This window comes from Suricata suricatta, chromosome 12 (genome assembly GCF_006229205.1).
Source record: "Suricata suricatta isolate VVHF042 chromosome 12, meerkat_22Aug2017_6uvM2_HiC, whole genome shotgun sequence".
In the NCBI taxonomy this organism is placed as follows: domain Eukaryota; kingdom Metazoa; phylum Chordata; class Mammalia; order Carnivora; family Herpestidae; genus Suricata; species Suricata suricatta.
Window position 1 is genome coordinate 3,397,272 of NC_043711.1, and position 19,605 is coordinate 3,416,876.

The 19,605-nt window shown below is 57.8% G+C and overlaps 1 protein-coding gene and 1 long non-coding RNA gene across 2 annotated transcripts in view; both read left to right on the forward strand.

Moving 5' to 3' along the window:
* KDM4B (lysine demethylase 4B) overlaps positions 1–482 on the forward strand; it is an 86,229-nt gene extending 85,747 nt beyond the window's left edge. Inside the window, 1 exon segment of the mRNA XM_029919339.1 lies at positions 1–482. The gene's annotated coding sequence lies outside the window, so the exon portion shown is untranslated.
* A 10,624-nt stretch (positions 483–11,106) lies between these two features.
* Positions 11,107–13,130, forward strand: LOC115273664. The gene is made up of 3 exons (XR_003900887.1): positions 11,107–11,206; positions 11,948–12,036; positions 12,981–13,130. It is a non-coding gene; the product is annotated as an uncharacterized LOC115273664 (long non-coding RNA).
* The last annotated feature ends 6,475 nt before the right edge of the window (positions 13,131–19,605 follow it).

Below are 19,605 nucleotides of genomic sequence, written 5' to 3' on the forward strand. Positions count from 1 at the left end.
ACCCCGGCCACCCCGCGGCCCAGCAAGGCAGGCGGCGGCCGGTCTGGCGTTTGCCTGCTGTGAAGCCCCGGCAGGCCCCCGGCGAGGCCACCGCGCTCCGTGGCGACAGGAGCCAGCAGGCCGCCGGCGCGGCCCGGACTCAGGGAGCAGGGCCACGCGGGCTCCGGGGCGCCGCCCCCTCTCCTCGGATTCGTAAACCGCGTAAGCTCTTCTCGAAAAGGTGCTACTGCTTTGCCCGCCTCCTCAGCAGCCTTGGAGATTGTGACTTGTGTACATACATCACCTTTGTGAGGCTCTTTCTAGAGATACCTGTTGTTTAAAAAAAAAAAAAAAACCACGAGGAAAAAACAGAAAACAAAGAAAAGGAAAAAAAAATCCCCAAAGTTGTTTTCTAGATTTGTGGCTTTAAAAACGAAACAAAACACAAACGTTCTTTTTCTCAGAACCAAGATCCGCTGAGGGAGATAAAAGCATCTCGGTTTTTTGTTTGTTTGTTTGTTTTTTTGTCGTTGTTTTAAAACCTTGCTTGTCTACGCGAGCGGCGCCCTGGGAGGCCGGGCACGGTGCCGGGGACAGGGGGACAGGGGGACAGGGGGACAGGCGCCCGCCGGCCCTTCCCCCCTCCCGGACTCGCTGAAGGTCTGGGCGGCTGGCCCCGCCTCCTGGGCTGATGGCCCCGCCCCTGGGCGCCCGCGGGGAGGAGCCGGCAGCTCCCTTTGAGGGCGACCCCAGCTGCGGGGCCCAGAAGCCCCTGGGGTCCACGCACGTCTTCACGAAGTAAACGCGCTCTCTCCTGGTTTGCTCCATCTTCTGCTTCTTCCCCTCGTGACTGCACCGCCGGTGGGGCGTCCAGTGTTTGCAAAAGGCTCTGTGTCGCCAGAGTGTCCCCGGCGCCAGCCAGGCCTCCCGCGGCCCTCCCGGCGTGTGCGTGGCCGGGCGTCTGTTCACTGACAAGCGTGGGGGGCCTCCTTGCTGTCTGGGGAGGGAGGACGTGGAGCCGGCCAGCCCCCTCCAACTCCCCGCACCCAGTGGCCCAAGCCTGGCTGCACCCCATGTCCCCAGGCTCTGCCTCACCTGCGCGAGGGCGCCTGCCTTGGACCCTGAGGGGCCAGTGGCATCCCGTGTCCTGCTTGGAAAACGTGGATTTGTGTGCCTGGGGGACACGGCTGTCAGCACTGGGGAACCCGGGATTTACGGGGCGCGCTTGTGAGGGGCTCCGGGCCCCGCCCGCCCGCCGCGGCGGCCCCTGCCGCCCTGCCCAGGGATCGCCGGCAGAGTCTGCTCGTGTAAAAAATTAAAAGAGAGTGTTCCGCTGGTTGCCAGGCCAGAGAGATCTATATAAGGAAAACAGAGAGAATGTAAATGAGCCAAGAACCTTTCATTTCCTTGGTGGGGGGGCGGGGGGGCCAGGTGCCCTGGAGCAGGGGCGGGGCGGGAGGCGCAGAAGGGAGTCAGCCGGGATGTGGGGGTCTCCCTCTGCATGCGGCAGCCCCTCCGGGCGCAGGCACTGTGTTCATATGTAGTTTGCAAATGCTATTTATATTGTAAAGAGAAAGGAAGAAGTGGGCTGGCCCTCGGGCGGAGGGGTGGGCCAGACCCAGACGGGGTCCCTCTGGGTCTGAGTCTGGGGTGACGCGCGGACAGGCCGCGGCTCCGCAGAGGGGAAACGCACATTTCCCCACAAAGGTATACCCGTTGTCTATGTACAAAAACGAAAAACAAAAAACCCCACCCACCCTGATTTTTCTCCCTCCCAAGATTAAGGATGCGCTGTATTTTTGCCTAATCCCCCTGCCTCTAGGTTCATAATGAATTAAAGGCTCTTGAGCACTGCGAATCCAGCTCCCCGAGTGGCCGTGTCTTCATTTCCGGCTGGGGGGCGGGGGCGGGGGCGGGGGCGGGGGCGGGCCCCCGGGAGGGCGGAGGTGCGGCCTGGCCCCTCCCTCCTGCTCCGGGCTCCTGGTGGGGGTGGTTCTTCCAGGCCACCGTCTGTCCACGGCTTCTGTCCCCACAGACCCCTTCCTAGAGGACGTCAGGCCCAACTCACAGGCAGGCTTGTGGTCCCCCCTAAAGACGACTCTGGGGGCATCTGGGGAGCTCAGTCAGTTAAGCATCCGACTTTTGATCTCGGCTCAGGGCACGATCTCAAGAGTTCAGGAGATGGAGCCCGGCATCTGGCTCTGTGCTGACAGAGCGGAGCCTGCTTGGGATTCCCTGTCACCCTCTCTCTGCCCCTGTCCCACTCACACTCACTCTCAAAAATAAAGAAAAGTTAGAAACAAAAACAAAACAATTCTGCCTTGGACCTCTTGTTTGTCTGGGGCCGATGGGCGCCTTCTCACACGGCCCTCGTCACCACGACCCAGTGCCAGTGACGTCTGGGCCAAGGAGCATGCCAGCCTGTGGGGTCTCCCAGGCCTGGCCTGAGGCTGGGCCCCCAGGCTTCACGACCATGCCAGGAATCCAGCTAGCCCTGGGAGAGGTCTGATCCCCGCCCTTGTGGACCCAAGAGGAGCGGGCGCGGCAGCGGTAAGCGGCTCATCGGGTCAGGTGGAAAGAGGAGGATCGGGAAAGGGGGTCACGTTCCCTCTGGGAGTCTTGAAGGAGCTGATGGAGTGCCAGAGGGCATGGTCTGTGCAAAAGGCAGACGCAGGCCTGGCATATTAGAGGAGGAGTGAGGGGGGCCCTGTGGCTGGGGCAGAGTGAGCGAGGGGGGTCAGCACGGGAGGACAGAGGAGGCGGGGCCGGTCGTGCACAGTTTTACCCCTTGGAGGTGGGAGCCCTGGAGGCCTGTGGGCAGAGGAGGCAGGACCTGACTCTGGTGCTCACGGGTGCCCTCTGGTGGCCGCTGCAGGGAGGACGGACGGGGGCAGGAGCCTGGGACCTGGGCGGAGGGGACTCCCTGGGCACCTGGAAAGGTGGCCACAGACAGGGATGAGGCAGGCCAGGGGCGGGGGAGGCCAGCGCACACTAGCAGGAAGCCCCTGGCTGGGTACACGGGCCTGGGGGCGGGGGTGGGGTTCCCCCGGGGAGGCTTTGGGAGGGACGGGCATGCAGGTGGCATATTTACGAGACACTTGAGATGGGGACCTGGGACTGGACCCCGGGAGCTGGTGCAGGTCTGGGGATGAGCAGCCCAAACGGCGGACCCGGTTCCTCCTCCCCAGCACAGGGCGTCCTTGCCAGGCGGTTGCACCCGGAGCAGCTATTTCCTTTGGTAAAATTGTTGCTGCTGCAAACTTCGCCCCACTTCTCAGGTCCTCCTTTTCGGGGACCCCTGCCCCCAGCGAACTCCCAACAGCTCCAGGGCTCTGTTTCCCCACCTTGTTACAGGGGCCTCTGGGGCACTGACAGCACAGGTCAGCCCCGAGGAGGGGGCCGAGGACCCAGCAGGTCTGGCTGCAGAGGTCCCACGGGGTGCAGGTGTGACCATGGCCGTGGCCATGAGCCAATGGCGGTGGCGAAGCCGGAGGAGAAGGGAAAACAGCTGCTGGAGGTTAGGGCTCAGGAATGCAAATACAGCCTTGACCCGCCCCCTCAAGGACTGGAACAGGCAGTCAGGGTCAGCTGGTGGTCACAGAGATCTCAGAGCAGATGTCCGGGAGGTGACGATTCTAGGATCTGAGCCCTCAGGGGCGCCTGGGTGGCTCCCTCGGTTGAGCATCCGACTTTGCCTCAGGTCATGATCACGTCCATAGGTTCCAGCCCCACGGCGGGCGCTGTGCTGACAGCCCAGAGCCTGGAGCTGCTTCCGATTCTGCGTGTGCGCCTCTCTCTCTGCCCCTGCTCTACTCCGCTCTGTCTCTCAAAATATAAAACGTTAAAAAAAAAAAAAAAGCATCTGAGCCCTCAAGGGACAGCCTGTCAGAAGGACTGAGGTGAGGACACAGTCCTGGGACTTGCCTGGGCCACATCAGGCCTTCCCCTTGGTTTTGTAAATAAAGCTTTATTGGTCCACGGCCACACCCATTCATTTAGTTACTGACTTACGTGGCTTTTGCCCTCCAGCAGCTGAGCCCGCCCTGTGCGTGCAGGACCAGGCCCCTTACGGAGAACATGTGCTCATCCCGGACCCAGGGTCAGCCGGAGGACCCCTCTGGGCCTCCCTGGCCTCCCCGGTTCTCCCGTGGGGGCAGCCCTCCGGTCTAGGCCCGCCCTGTCTCCCTAAAGCTCCCAGTTAGACCACTGGCACCCATCCACCGGAGAGGGGGAGGAGGGCTCTGGTGACATGCCCTGTGTCCAAACCCTGCAGGCCACCCCCACCCGGCAAGGGCCCTTGGGGACAGAAAGTCCAGGCCCAAAGTAACCACCAGGGAGATAAGCCTTCCAGATACCCCACCTCGGGCCCCCGAAGCCGGTGCAGAAAGCAGCCGGGCTCCGCCTTGGAGCAGCCTCGCCAGTGAGTTACTTTTAGTTAGAGTTAGTCAGTGTCTACGAGTTAGATTTACTTAGTGCTCCTGCTCTGTTAGCGGAGGAAACGGGAGTCCTGGGCCGGCGCGCGCAGGGGGAGGGCGGAGAGGGCCCCTCGCACCCACCCACCAGCCCCAGCGCCCCGTCACGTTAGAAGCACAAAATGCAGGGGTGTTTAGGCCTCTGTCTCTTGACTCTCCGCTCAGGTCATGATCTCACGGTTTGTGGGTTTGAGCCCCGAGTCAGGCTCTGTGCTGACAAGAGTCTGCTTGGGATTCTCTCTCTGTCTCTGTCTCTGTCTCTGTCTCTCTCTACTCCTCCCCCACTCATGCTCACTCGCTATCTCCCTCAAAAATAAATAAGCTTTAAAAATAAAAAATAAAGGAGCGCCTGGGTGGCTCAGTCAGTTGAGTGGCCCACTTCAGCTCAGGTCATGATCTCGCGGTTCTTGAGTTCGAGCCCCGCATGGGGCTCTGCTGACAGCTCAGAGCCTGGAGCTGCTTCAGATTCTGTGTCTCCCCCTCTCTGCCCCTCCCCTGCTCATGCTCTGTTTCTCTCTCTCTCAAAAATAAATAAATGTTAAAATTAAAAAAAATACTTAAAAAAAGAAAGAAATACAAAACTCCAGGTGTGCGTGGGAAATAGGGGACTGGGAAGTGACTTCTGCGGCACTGGCCCGTCTCCATGGCTCCTACCGGCCGCTGGACACTTATTGCTCTGTTGTCCCCCGATCGCATCAGCCCGTGACCATCAGCCTGGGCTTTAGGGCCCGCCTGGGTGTCCCAGGATGCTTGCTTCACCTCAAGTCCCTTAACCACGTCTGTGGGGACACTTTTCCCAAATAAGCCCAGAGGCCCCGGAAGTAGGGCGTGGGCGAATGTTTTGGGGGAGCCCCAGTCAAGCCGCTCCAGCGACCCCTCCCCCCTAGACCGAATGCCCCCTTCCTGGCCTCGGGACTGTCCCCCTACTTGACTACGGGCCCCACGCATGTAAGGACGTGGTCTCGGTCCCCTCACCAGCCACCATGCTGGACCCAGCGCCTGGCAGGTGGCTCTGTGGGTCCCTGTGTTGGTGGCTGGGCTCCGGGGCGCCTCGGGGGCTGGCTCCCTGCAGGGGTGGGTAGGAGAGGGTCTCAAGAAGTGAGGGCTGGGAGAGAGTAGCAGGGTGAGGGGCGGCCTCTTGGGGCTGAGACCCTCCTGTCACCGCCCGGTGTCACAAGTGGCAGTTGGTCAAAGCCAAGCAGGACGCGGAGGGAATCCCAAAATGGAAAACTGCGTGAAGCCACAGCTGGGCTGTGGACCGTGTTTGAAACTAGTGTTTAGACCGGAGACTGTGGGGCCCAGACCAAAATTACCTACATACCAACCCCTCACTCTAGTTAGAGAAAGCCGTGCCCCACAGCCTAGCCATCCTGGAGCCATTTTGTGTAAATACAGAGGTTGAACAAATGGGTAAATTTAAAAAACATTTTTTTTTGTTTTTTGAGAGCGTGAGAGAGCACACGCAGGGGAGGGGCAGAGAGAGGGAGACAGAGTCCCCAGCAGGCTCCGCGCCATCAGCACAGAGCGCGACACGGGGCTCAGCCTCACAAACGGTAAGATCATGACCAGAGCGGAGATCAAGTGTCGGACACTTAACCCCCCGAGCCGCCAGGAGCCCCAGCGAACGGGTGGATTAATGGGCCGGGTTTCTCTCTGCCAGAGAAAGAAATCACAAATCAGAGTCCGGGGTGGGGGGCTTCCAGAACGGACCTCGTCCCAGGCCGGAATCAGCAAGGTCAGAACGAATTCCTGGTGAGCGCTCGCAGAGGGAGCCCGTCACTACGACAGACAGAGGAGTGAGCGGAGGTGGCCCCCGACTCGGACTCTGGCTCCTAAAGGCCTTCTCCTTGCAGAGATCATTAACCGCGTCCGGAGCGGGGAAAACGCACCGTCAGTCTGGAGCATCTGGTGTTGGCAGAAAGCAAGGAGAAAATTAAAAAAGGATAGAGGCCTATGCAAAGGCCCCAGGACCCAGACCAAACCCACTCCCGGTGGCCAAGGCCAGATCCAGCAAAGTCGGGAAGAGTGTTGGGTAGTAAGCACCGAGTAAACTAAATCTGCAAAGGAAGGAATGAATAAAAGGGGGAGGAGAGGAGGAGGGACCCCTCCCCCTTACGGATGGATTCAAGTTACTGGACGGAGGAGGGGAGGGGAAAAGCCGTTTGCACTCACATTGCTCACGCATAGTCGTTCAGCAAACATTCTGGCCATGTTCCAGCAGGGAATGCTGGGAAAGAAGACAGGGAAAAACCACGCTCCCTGCCCAGCCCCCGCTGGAGCGCACAGCCTCTCCCGGGATGGGGGGGGGGGAGGCGGGCAGACCGGACATAGAACCAAATTAGGCGGCAAGTTAAAAGACCACAGATGCTACATGAAGACAAGAACAGAAGAAGGACCGTGGACGGGGGCTGGGGCGAGTTTGTCCAGGGCATTCGGGGTCTTGCTGAGAATGTGACGTTTGAGCAAAGACCCAAAGGAAATGAGAGGGTGAGTGGAGGGAGCATCTAGTGGTGAGAGCTGCACGTGGGGGCACAGCCAGCGCAAAGGCCCTGGGGCAGCACGAGGCCCGCCATGTTGGGCGGACATGGAGGAAGCCTGTGTTGCTGCAGGAGGGGGACAAGGACAGTAACTGGATTAAGTATTTATGAAGCGCCTACTGGATACCATAACTTAAGATAAATGAAGCCCGGGAAAGGGCTAGGTGGTGAGGACGAGCTATTTTGGCTACAAAGTCAAGGTAGGAGGTGACATTTCAATAGAGACCAGCAGGACGGGGGTTTCCACATTTCCGTACCCAGAATTCCCCTGTTCTCTGGTGAAAAGCAACGCTCCCTCCCCGAGAAGGATGGGGTTCCCGTCAGTCAATTCCCCATTGGCGGACACTACGGTCATTTCCAGTTTTTCCCAGCCAGGGACCGTGCTCCTGGGTATTTGGTACTCGGGTGTGCCTGTCACTCTAGAATACATTCCTTACAAAGAGCGGGGTTGGGGCGCCTGGGGGCTCCGTCGGTTGAGCGTCTGACTTCGGCTCAGGTCATGATCTCACGGTTTGTGGATTCAAGCCCCGCGTCGGGCTCTGTGCTGACAGCTCGGAGCCTGGAGCCTGCTTCAGATTCTGTGTCTCCCTCTCTCTCTCTGCCCCTCTCCAGCTCACGCTGTCTCTTTCTCTCTCTCAAAAAAAAATTAGAAAAAAAAATTTTAAATACAAATAAACCAAAAGAGCGGGGGTGGGGCCTGCTGGCTGGAACTGTCTGTCAAGTTACTTTTAATTCCGTGAGCCAGGGGGACGCCCTCATCGCCGGGACCCAGCCGGCGACCTCTGTCCCCGGGATGGGTGAAAAGTGGCCTCTGACCGTGGCTTCCGCGTCCCTTCCCCTCCTAATGAGTCAGGCTGGGCACCCTTTCACATGATTAAAAGCTTTCTGTCAGAACCGTCTTGAAACGTATGATTTGAAAAACTCCGCAGTGACCGTTCTGGCCAGTGAGAGCGTCGATCCTGTGTGCGATCTCTGTCCACGCTGTATCCGTCCGGCTCAGGGTCACCCGCCGAGCCCCGGCTCGGGGGCCACACCCAGGGCGACTCTCCTCTCCTGAGTCCTGAAATCAGAAAACCCCAGCCCATAATTAGTGCGGGGCGAGGATAGTGCAAGCGGCCGGTGCTGGACATCAGCTCCAGCCAGGACGGAAGGTGCAGGGCCGGCCGGCCGGCCACACCCGCTTCCTCGCCGTCCCCCCTCCCCCGGGAGGGCTGGGCGGGGCCTCCCCACAGGCTCCGCCCTCCACACCCGACTCCGGTCCCACGGGCTTGCACAGAATCCCACGTCTGGGTCTGCTGAGCATTTGGACACCATTTCACTTTATTTTTCATTTTATTTTTCTTTCTTTCTTGATCACATCTCTGGCTGGCACCTCTGATTTGTCTGCTTTGGTGCCTATATTTATAGGTCAATATTTTTATTTTTTTAATGTTTAATTATTTTTGAGAGAGAGCATGAGGCAGGGAAGGGCAGAGAGAGAGAGAGAGAGAGAGAGAGAGAGAGAGAGAACTTCAAGCAGGCTCCCTGCTGTCAGCACAGAGCCCGATGTGGGGCTTGAACTCAGGAACCCTCAGATCACGACCTGAGCTGAAGGACACTGGACTCTGTTTTAAAATATATTCCCTGGGACGCCCGGGTGATTCAGGTAAGCGTCCGGCTTTGGCTCAGGTCATGATCTCACGGTTCGTGGGTTCGAGCCCCCCGTCGGGCTCTGTGCTGACAGCTCGGAGCCTGGAATCTGCTTCAGATTCTGTGTCCCTCTGTCTCCGCCCCTCCCCTGCTCACACTCTGTCTCTCAAAAATAAACGTTTTGATTTTTTAAATAAAAATAACAATAAAATAAAACATGCGCCCTGACAGATCACCCATCTGTGCCCCAACCAGGAGGGAAAATCCTCGTGTGTCACTGAGGGTCAGACAGCTGGTGGCGGAGCCGCTTGTCCACCAGCTCAGTCTCCGAAGGAGCCTTGACTTCTCCCTGGGGAGGGAGCTGTCGGCCCCAAAGCGATGGCCCCGGGCCGCCCAAGGGGCCCCACCCGCCCCACGAGCCCCTCTGACCAGCAGCCGTGGACGTGGGTGGGGCATCCGGGGCCACAAAGAAACGTTCTCTCCAAAGTCATCTTCCAGACACGCCGGCGAGCGCCAGTCCTCCAGCGGGCAAAGCCCGAGGTCTTGTCACCGGCGCCCCACTTGTCGCCCAGCAGCAGAGTGTGCCGGGGCCACGGCCATCAGGCTCACCATCTCCTTCCTCACCGTGTCCCCGCGAGGGAAGACCGCCGGCACGGACTGCGCTCCGGGTAGCAGACTGCGGGAACTTGTGGCTGACGAGCGCCCGCGTCTTTGTGCAGCCGTGGCGCCCCCTGGCTGTCACCCGAAGGCGCTGCTCACGCGCACAGCGTATTTCCAGGTCACGGTGTTTCCCTTACGAGCGTTTGCACATCTTTCACCCCTCGATGAAGCACTTTTGAGCCACTGATTGTTTTTTTTTAAACTCTCATGTAACACACAGAAATGTACGTGTAAGCCAAGGACTTGGTGAATTTCGGCAGCTGGAACACCTGCGCGATCAGCACCCATCAAGAGGAGAACACGCCCCGGGCCCCCAGGAAACCCCCACGTGGCCCCCCAGGTCACTGCACCGCAAGGGGGGGCCACGTCCCGTCCCTATTCATCGCCCCAGCTCACTTCCCTGTTTTGGATTTTATATACATATGGAATTATGCAGGGTATTATTCTCTTTGTGTCTGGCATCTTCAACTCAAAATTGTATCTGTGAGATTCATTCATATCGTCTCTATCTGTATGCAGTGTTTCCTTTTTAGTTTTGCATAAAAAGCTGTGAGTTTCGCATGTGCTAGCACATGAATAAACATGGTGCATCTCTCCAGCCTGGCATCTGGATTGTTTCTGCTTGGGGCGTGACAAACAGTGCTGAGCACTGTCTCCAACAGGTGCAGTGTTTCCCGTGGCTGCAGACCCAGGGAGGGCACAGCTGCGGTGCACCCACCTCGCATTTTTGTAAGTGAGGGTAACAGCACGATGCAGAACTACCCATGGGACCGTGAGGGACGAAAAGCAAAAAAAAAAAAAAAAAAGCAAGAAAAGGTACTTGCTGGCACGTCGCGGCCAATGATGCCATTGAGGCACAGGCATAGTCTTTAAGGGACACTCTCACGAGATTCTTGGGAAACGTGAGATGGACCCTGGGTTTTCATTTTGTGAACTGTATGCAAAGTCGTCTTGTCGCATCTTCCTCGGAAGCAGCCCACCAACCCGGAGCCGACACTCGGAGCAACATGACTTATAAGTCCTGACTCCTCAGCCGGCACGGCCGCTCGGGCGCGTCAGCCCTGACCTGAATGTCCTTCTCCGAGGAGGGTCCCCTGACCCTGGGCCGGAAGGGAGCCCGTCCTCTCCGTGTTCTCTCTCCAGCCTCGGAGGGATGGTCGTTGTGCCTTCACCCCCGGGCGACACATCGCAGAGGACGCTCGGGCTTGGCCTGCAGCCGAGTTACCGGCGAAGCAGGTTAGCGATCGACAATCACCCTTTGTTGTTGTTTTAAAATTTTTTTTTAACATTTATTTATTTTTTGAAAGACAGAGAGAGACAGAGTGTGAGCAGGGGCGGGGCAGAGAAAGAGAGGGAGACACAGAATCCGAAGCAGGGTCCAGGCTCTGAGCTGTCCACACAGAGCCCGACGCGGGGCTCGAACACACAAACTGTGAAATCATGACCCGAGCTGAAGCCGGAGGCTTAACCGACTGAGCCCCCCAGGCTCCTCACAATCACTCTTTGAAGACTTGTCATTCAGCAAGGTCCTTGATGTGGCTTCTCTTCCGTGATCTTTGAGACAACCTTACGAGCATATTCTCATTGTATATAAATGAGGATGTGGAAGCACAGAGAGGTGAAGTCACTTGCCCAAGGCCACACAGCAAGCAAGGGGCAAAGCTGGGATTTGAATCCCGGAGACCTGGGCCCAGAGCCCACATTTTTGGTCCCTTTGGCTGCAGTGCATGTTGTAACCCGATGACAGTCACAGAAGTGGGGAGGCGGGGGAGTCCACCTCATGCCGTGAGGGCTGCTGTGACGGAATCGCACAGACCGGGCGGCTTACAAACAGCACACGTGTTTCTCACAGTTCCGGAGGCTGGAAGTCCAAGATCCCGGCCAGCAGGTTCAAGACCCAACCTCTGCATCTGGCGAGAGCTGCTTCAGGTCCGTAGTCACCTGTCCCTCGCTGTGTCCCTCACTGAGCAGCAGGGCTGTGGGAGGCCCCCCCTCTTTTATAAAAGCATCGACCTCATTCATGGGGGCTGCACCGTTGTGACCTAGTTGCCCCTGAGGGTCCCTCCTTCCCACGCCGTCACCTCAGGGGGAGGACCCCAACGTCCCGCCCACGGCTGAGCTGTGTGGTTCATGCACCTGGGAAGTCATTTGCTTGTAGCTGTTTTTGTGAACCTCCTTTTTTCACTTAACGGGCCCGTTTTCCATATCTTTAAATATTCATGCCCCACATTGTCATATCAGTCTAATATTACACGTGTTTTTATTCACCCATAATTGACACCATTAACATACATGAAGTTATAAAGCCCCGCAGGGTTGGCAAACGCATCCCCCTGAGTGACTGCACCTGAAACAGACCTCGGGATTTCCGCCCTTCGGGGCCCCCGGGGGGCTCAGTCAGCTAAGCGTCCAATTTTTGGTTTCGGCTCAGGTCATGATCTCACCGTCCGTGGGTTCGAGCTCCGCATCGGGCTCCGTGCTGGAGGCATGGAGCCTGATTAGCACTCTCCCTCCCTCTCTCTCTGTCCCTCCCCCACTTGCACCGTCCCAAAATAAATAAACTTAAGAGAGAATATTTCCCTCCTTCCAGAATATTTCCTCAGTTCCAGAACTTTCTGTAAATGGAACCATGCAGAACATGGGCATTTGTGTCTGGTTTCCTTCCCTCAGCTCCATGCATTTGAGGTTCACCGATCTGAGCGTTCCTGTTGGATGGCTACGTGGCTGGCTGGGCCACGGTCGACGCGGAAGGCTCACAGGTGGGTGAAATTTGGGCAACTGCGTGGGACGCGTCTGAACTCAAGCCCACCTGCGCGGACTTGTGGATGTCCGAAAAGAGTTTGCCCCTGGGATTCACTCTCACCAAAACGACTCCCGCTTGGGGACGCACAAGGGGGCTTCCAGCAGGGGCTGCTTCTAAAGAATGTGGCAGGGACCGCCCTTGCACCTGATGGTAGAGCGCGGGGCAGGGGTGCTAACGGCCCGAGGCAGGTAAGCACCTAGGGAGCCCTGGGGGGTGCCGAGCGGGGGCAGGGCGGCAGACCCCATGGATCTCCGACGTCCAGCGTGGGCACAACAGCCTCGGGCCACTCTGGAACCCTTCCCTCGCGGGGGTCCGTGCCGTTGACACCGGGGCCATGACCATCTGATAATAGAATCTGTGCAGAACAGCTGCCTGGTGACAAGTATAATAAAGTGTATTAATGAGGCCATTATTACTCCCTAATTAAAAGCTAATAACTAAGAGTTAATTGCCTTTAAAATATGAAGCAAGGCCGGGCTGGGATTTATCTCTGTTTGCCTTTGCTTGCCTGGATGGGCTGATATTTAGGAACTAATTAATTGAATCAAATCTTAAGAAAACTAATAATGTCCTCATGCCGTTTGGGCCGTGAATTAAAAGGTATCTGCGGCGTGTCTGAGCGTCTCCCTGTCGAGCCGTCCGGGCCGCGGCTCCTGCCCCGGGAAGCCGGGGAGCTTGGCAAGGGCGAGGCGGGCGTCCGGGGGGGTCCGCTGGCCCTCGGCCGGCCGGGGCCCTCGTGCCCCCACCTCAGGCTGCCCGCCAGGCCTCCCATCTGCCTCCACTGCTGTTTACTGTCACCTTTTACGTTGGACTAGCTGAGGACTCCCAAGGAATTGCAAAAATATATACATATCTATATAGAACAGAGAACTTCTCCCCCAGTAATTGCATTTTACGCAGACCTCGTGCCTCGTGGAACCAGGAAACCCGCACAATCCGGTCAACTCAGGCCCAAGCCTCTCCAGACTTCACCCGGCACTCTCGTTAAAGATTTTTTAAATCCATATATATACAATATTTTTTTTTAATTTGGGGATATAAAACACATACCGATAAGTTCAGCCTTTTAAAATGTACAATCCAAAAAAAAATAAAAAATAAAATAAAATGTACAACCCAGGGGCTTTTACTGTATTCACAAGGTTGTGCAACCACCACCTCTAGTTCCAGAACATTCTGTCGCCCCAAAGAGAAGCCCCACCCCCTCCCCTGCCTCCGGCCCCTGTGAGCCCCCCCTTCTCCTCCGTGGATGAGCCCATTCTGGACGTTTCTGACACGTGGACTCACACCCCGTGGGGCCTCTCGTGTCTGGTTCCCTCCCTGAGCGTCCTGTGTTCGGGTCCACCCGCGGGGCGGCGGGGGCGACGCCTCACTGCTGGGCGTGTACAAGTTTCCCTTGCGACCTGTACCCATTTTTCATTGTGGAAATGTTTAATTTCATGAATAAAATGCAAATATGCCACTGGCCATGGCCTGACCAGGACCCCAGCAGAGAAACCTGCGGTGCAGCGCCGCAGCCCCCACCCGGCCGACAGCCTGACTCGGAACACCTGCGAGGCAGCCGCCCCTCGCCCCGCCTCTCAGGGGCAGGGGTCCGCCCCCCAGCGTCCAGCCTCAGTGGCTCCGCCCCCCCGCGTCCAGCCTCAGTGGCTCCGCCCCCCAGCGTCCAGCCTCAGTGGCTCCGCCCCCCAGCGCATGCGGGGCACACAGAGATGAAATCTCGGTTCTAGTGAAATTTGGCTGTGTTCCTTGTTGGCTTTTCTAGAAAATCCCCGGAGACTTACCTCCTGCTTTTTAGTTTCCTGTTGCTCTTATGAACGGCGTTATAACTTAAATTACAAATCAGTGCCTTTCTCTGTATAGATACACAGCCCTAGGATGCCACCACCCTCTGGCCCCGCCACGCTTGGTCCCTGCCTGTCTCTGCGGCCTGAAGACTAAGAATACTTACACATTTTTAAAAAATGGAGGGTGGGGGTCATTTCGTGGCTCAGTTGGTTAAGCAGTGGAATTTGGTTCAGGTCATGCTCTCACGGTTCATGGGTTCAAGCCCCACGTGGGGCTCTGTGCTGACAGCTCAGAGCCTGGAGCCTGCTTCGGATTCTGTGTCTCCCTCTCTGCTCCTACGCTGCTGGCACTCTTGTCTTTCTCTCCCAAAAATAGATAAACATTAAAACAATTAAAAATTTTTTTCCATTTTGTTATTTAATATTATTTTTTTAATATTTATTTACTTTTGAGAGAGAGAGAGAGAAACAAGAGTGCGAGCAAGGGAGGGGCAGAGAGGGAGTCACAGAATCCGAAGCAGACGCCAGGCTCTGAGCTGTCAGCACAGAGAGCACTGTGAGATCATGACCTGAGCTGAACTTAGACGCTTTAACTGACTGAGCCACCCAGGCGCCCCTCATTTTATTTAATTTACAGAGAGAGAGAGAGAGAGAGAATGAGAGCAGGGGCAGGGGAGGAACACAGAGAGAGAATCCCAAGCAGGCGCCAGACTCAGCTCAGAGCCTAACAAGGGGCTCGATCCCATGACCCTGGGACCAGGACCTGAGCTGAAATCAAGAGCCAGATGCTCAACCCACTGGGCCACCCGGGCGCCCCTCTACAATTTTTATTAGATGTTTTTAAACCAAAAGAAGACCAGTACCTCACCCACACAGTTACATGAAAGTTGGATTTCTGTGCGTAAAGTTTATGGGGACACAGCCACGCCCATTCATTTCCATACTGTTGGAGGCTGCGTTCATGTGACAATGACCAGCTGAGCAATCGTGACAAGAGACCGTCCGCCCACACGCCACAGTGTGCCTGTTTCTTATATCATTATATTGTGTGTCCACTACCGACTCCCTGCAGTTACGTTATTTTTACTCTATTTGTTGTGTAACTTTTACTCCCCGTCCCCCTCCCAGCGGCCACCACGCTGCAGGATCCATATGACCCCCAGGCGGGGGCAGCTCTCGGGGAGACCAGCGCCCTTCCGCTTCTGCCCCGACAGCTCCGGGGCGGCTCTGCTAGGGCAGGTCGGTGGGGACGCGGCCCGGGGCTTCTGTCTGTTCAGAAAATCTTCATCTTTCCTTCATTGATGACAAACGGCTTTATTGGATATCGAATTCTTGGTTGACGCATTTTTTCTTACAATATGTTTTTTCCAAATGTTTATTTTTTTTATGTTTTATTTTTGAGAGAGGGTGGCAGCAGGAGTGAGGGAGGGGCAGAGACACACACAGAATGGGAAACAGGCACCAGGCTCCGAGCTGTCAGCACAGAGCCCGACACGGGGCTCGAACTCACGAACCGTGAGATCATGCCGAGCCCAAGTCTATGCTTACCCGCCCAGCCCCCCAGGCGCCCCCTTCCGGTGGGACTTTGTATGGGCCGCCGGGCTCCCTCCTGGCCTGAGGGGTTGCAGCCGAGCCCCCTGTGGTCTGGTGGGGGCTCTCTTGCACGTGGCTGTGTCCCTTCCCTGCTCTCAGGGTCCACCTCGGGGAGAAGGTGGGGGTTCACTGTCCCAGCTCCGGGTCGGTGAAGACGCTGCTGGCGGAGGGGTCTCGGGCGAGGCTGGGGGGTGGACACCGCCCTGCTCGGGTGGGGCTGGGGGCGGCGCCGGGCCGCCCTGCGGGGAGGGGCCACCTGCCCACGCAGCCCCCCAGCTGTTCCGGGTCAAGCTCCCTGGTCACGTGGCACCACCCCCAGCGGCCGACAGCCTACACCTGGGCTCCTGCCAAGGGGCTCCTGCCAAGGCGCTGACACCACTGCCGGGCCAGACGCTGCCACCCAGGCTGGGCCGCGACCGAGCTGCAGGTTGGGACCCCTGCTGGGTCTGGCAGGTGGGAGCAGGTAAGAGCGCGGTCTGTCACCAGGCGGTCACCGGTTGGAGCGCCCCCGTGTCCCTCCGCTGTCCCTTGCTTGCTGCCAGGGGTCAAGCCCCAAATACTCCCCTGCACACCCCATGGTAGGGGACTAGGGTGGGGGGTTCCCAAGAGGAGACCCGCAACACTAGGGGAGGGGTGCCCCCCCAGCAACTGCGGGTTCAGGAGGGACCCCAGGGGTGGAGCTGCGCCAGCGTGGGGAGGGGCGGTGCGGTCTCCCTGTTTCTGTGTCCTTCGGCCTCACCCGTGCGTCCTAGGATTTTCTCTGTGCTGTCGTGTCCCTGAATCACTGTTGCTTGCTGTCCTGGTGAGGGAGCCGAGTCAGCCATGGCCCATGTCACCATCTTGGTGCCTCCACTTCCTGATTCTCTGCTTTTATTTTTTTAAGTTTATTTATTTTGAGAGAGAGAGAGAGAGAGCGAGAGCGAGAGCGAGAGAGAGAGAAAGCATGAACAGGGAAGGGGCAGAGAGAGAGGGAGAGAGACAATCCCAAGCAGATTCCGTGCTGTCAACACAGAGCCTGACTCGAGGCTCAAACCCTTGAACCATGAGGTCGTGTCCTGAGCCGAAGCCAAGAGTCCGACGCTTAACTGACTGAGCCGCCAGGTGCCCTCGATTCTCTGCTTTTATCCTCCAGGCAAGCCCGCTAGCAGCTCCCACCCCCGCCTCCTCCAGGCCTAGGTGTTCCTTGTCTCCTGGCCACGGACGCCAGAGCCCTGGGCTCTGTTTGGACGTCCCCTGCTCTAGGAAGGCTCCGTGCGCCCCGACTGCACTGCTGGTGCCCACATCCTGTGAGCTTGCTGCCAAGGGCAGTTGTGCTCGGAGCCCAGCTCTCCCTCGGTGGGCGTGAGTGGAGGGCGCCGGGGTCTGCTGACCATCCCGAGCACTCACGTGGAGAGAGGGAGGCGTGATCCTAGTCGGGAGGCGAAACCCAGAAAGGGGGCAGGACAGGAGGAACCGCCAAAGTCGCTTCCCGCAGGCAGGACCGGCAGAATCGGGCTCGGTGGGGAGTCCTCACACTCCTGTGGACCCCTGAGCGCGCCCTGCACTTGCTCCGGTTGCACCGCACCCCTGCACTGCGCGGGCACCTGCCAAGAACAATGAGCAAGTGCCGGGTCATGCTTCCGTTCACCTCGTGGTTGGCATGGCTAACTGTCCCCACAGAGCTCCCACTGGGGTCGAGGAGGGCAAACGAGGTTCCTGACACCTGGCTGGGCGACATTCATGTGCGCCCGGTCTCTGCAGGGGGAGCAGGGGGCGCTCTGTCCCCAGAGGCGCCCGAATTAGCTCACGGGAAAGCATCCATCTCGGCCGGAGGCTTTGCTGGCTGGGGGCGTTTGTCATATCGAAGACCACAGACTTCAGTCTATCTTTTTTTTATTTTTTTAAATTTTTTAAAAATGTCTTTTATTTATTTTTGAGAGACAGAGAGAGACAGCGCGAGCAGGGGAGGGTTGGAGAGAGAGGGAGACACAGAATCTGAAGCAGGCTCCAGGCTCTGAGCTAGCTGTCAGCACAGAGCCCGACGCGGGGCTCGAACCCACGAACTGTGAGATCATGACCTGAGCCGAAGCCAGCCGCTTAACCGACTGAGCCACTCAGGCGCCCCCAGTCTATTTTTTAAAAATTTGAAACGATTATAGAATTCTAGAAAGGTGCAAAGATGGTACAGAAAGCAACTGGGCGTGCCACGCAGTGTCTTCCCAAGGTTTACATCTTACCTAAGGGTCAGCAAAATATCCACCAGGAAACCGATGTGTCCGCTTCTGTGCAACGTCATCAACGGGCAGAGGCTTGATCCCCAGACACAGAACTGCTCTCTCTCTTTTACAGCCCCTGCCTTCCCAGCCCTGCAGCCACCGACCCCTTCTCCACCTCTGTAATTTGCTTCTTTCAAGCCTGGTGTATGAAGGGAAGGGTGTTATTTGGTCAAAGTCATGCCCCAGCGATTCAGCTGAGGGGGGAGGGGGGGTGCGTCTCCGTGGTTTGTTTCTTTTCGTTACTGAGTAATATTCCGCCGCCCACAGTTTATTCGCCACCTGCAGCTCTTGCCTGTTGTGAGTGAAGCTGCCAGAACAGTGGAGTCCAGGTTTTTGCATGGACAGAAGTTCTCGTTTCCCTAGGAGAAATGCCCAGGAGTACAATTGGTGGATCGTATGGTATGCGTTCAGTGTTTAAGGAACTGCCAAGCTGTTTCCCGGGGGGGGGGGGGGGGGGGGGGGGGGGGGGGGGGGGGGGGGGGGGGGGGGGCCGTAGCATTTTACGTTCCCACCAGCCAAGCGTGAGATGGGGGTGCTGCATTCAGAGCATGTTTTACCTCCTGCAGGCTTGTCCTGGAGCCCCTCCTCCCTGACTCTTGGGGTGGAAGAGGGGGTTCCTGGGTCTCCTTGGAGGAGGAGAAAATGTGGGCTTGGGATTCTGTGTCAGATCGCCTGTGACTTGCTCTGCCTGGGGTGTGCAATGTGCTGAATGTTTGCGCCCCCCGCCCCCAGGGTCCTACATTGAAGCCCTGCCCCCCGGGGGACTGGTATTTGGCGGTGAGCCCTTTGGGGGGTAGTTGGGTTTGGATGAGGTCATGGGGCGGGGGTGCGGGGACTGGAGAGAGCTCCTGGGAGCATGCGGCGAGGAGGGGAGACCCCTCACCGACCCGATCGCGCCGGGACCCTGATCTGGAAATTCCAGCCTCCAGAGCTGTTGGAAAGAAACTTCTGTTGTTAAGCCACCCAGCCAACGCCATTGGGTTGTGGAGTCGGAGCCAATGACGACGGGCTGGGAAGCTCCCGGCTCCGAGTGCCAGCCCCTCCCAGGCCTACTGGGCTCAGGAGGCCACCAGACAAAACCCACCGAGTCCGGAGCCAGAATTCGAAGCGATCGCTGAAACGTTGGATGAGCTTTATCCTGACACCCAGACCCCGCGCTTGGCTTCCCTCCGTCCCGCGGTCCCGTGCCGTTTATTTAGGATCCCAGGTGTGGGTGGCCCAGTGCGAGCGGCAGATGGGCGTGTTTTGGGCCCCAGAATCGCACGCTAGGCGGACGCCTACCCCTCTGCCCTTTGATTCTGAGCACCAAGAGTCCCAGGAGCATTTCTGGGAGAAAGACATAATAATTCCATTCGTTTCTGCAGGAGTCTCTTAATGCATTGCTAATCAGATCGCTCTCCTTGGGCTTTTTAGCTTTTTACTTTGAGATCATTGTAGATTTCCAGGCCACTGCAAAAGTAGTACACGGAGCCCCAGGGAGCCTCCCCCAGCGGTGACCCCTGCCGTGGTGGCCGTGGGGCATTCCAGGCGTCCATTTGCACGTCCAGAACCGCTCTGGCCCCGATTCCGTCCCTTTACGGGAGCCCCGCCCCGCCTCCCTGTCCTCAGAAACCTCGGAAACCTGTTCTCAGCCTCCAGGGTCTCGGTCACTCCGCCGATGCCGGATGCCGGGTACGTGCCCCTGGCCCCGCCCCGCTGGCTGCTGCTGTGTCGGGGTTTCCTCCCCGTTGTGGTGAGTAATATTCCAGGATTTGCTTTGCCAGCGTGTCAAGCATTCAGTCATCCAGGGACATTTGGCCTCCAGGATTCGGCTGGTGTGAAGAGAGCCGGTAGGAGTATCCGCGTACGCTTTTTTGCAGGAACATATGTTTTCATTTCTCGGGGATCAAT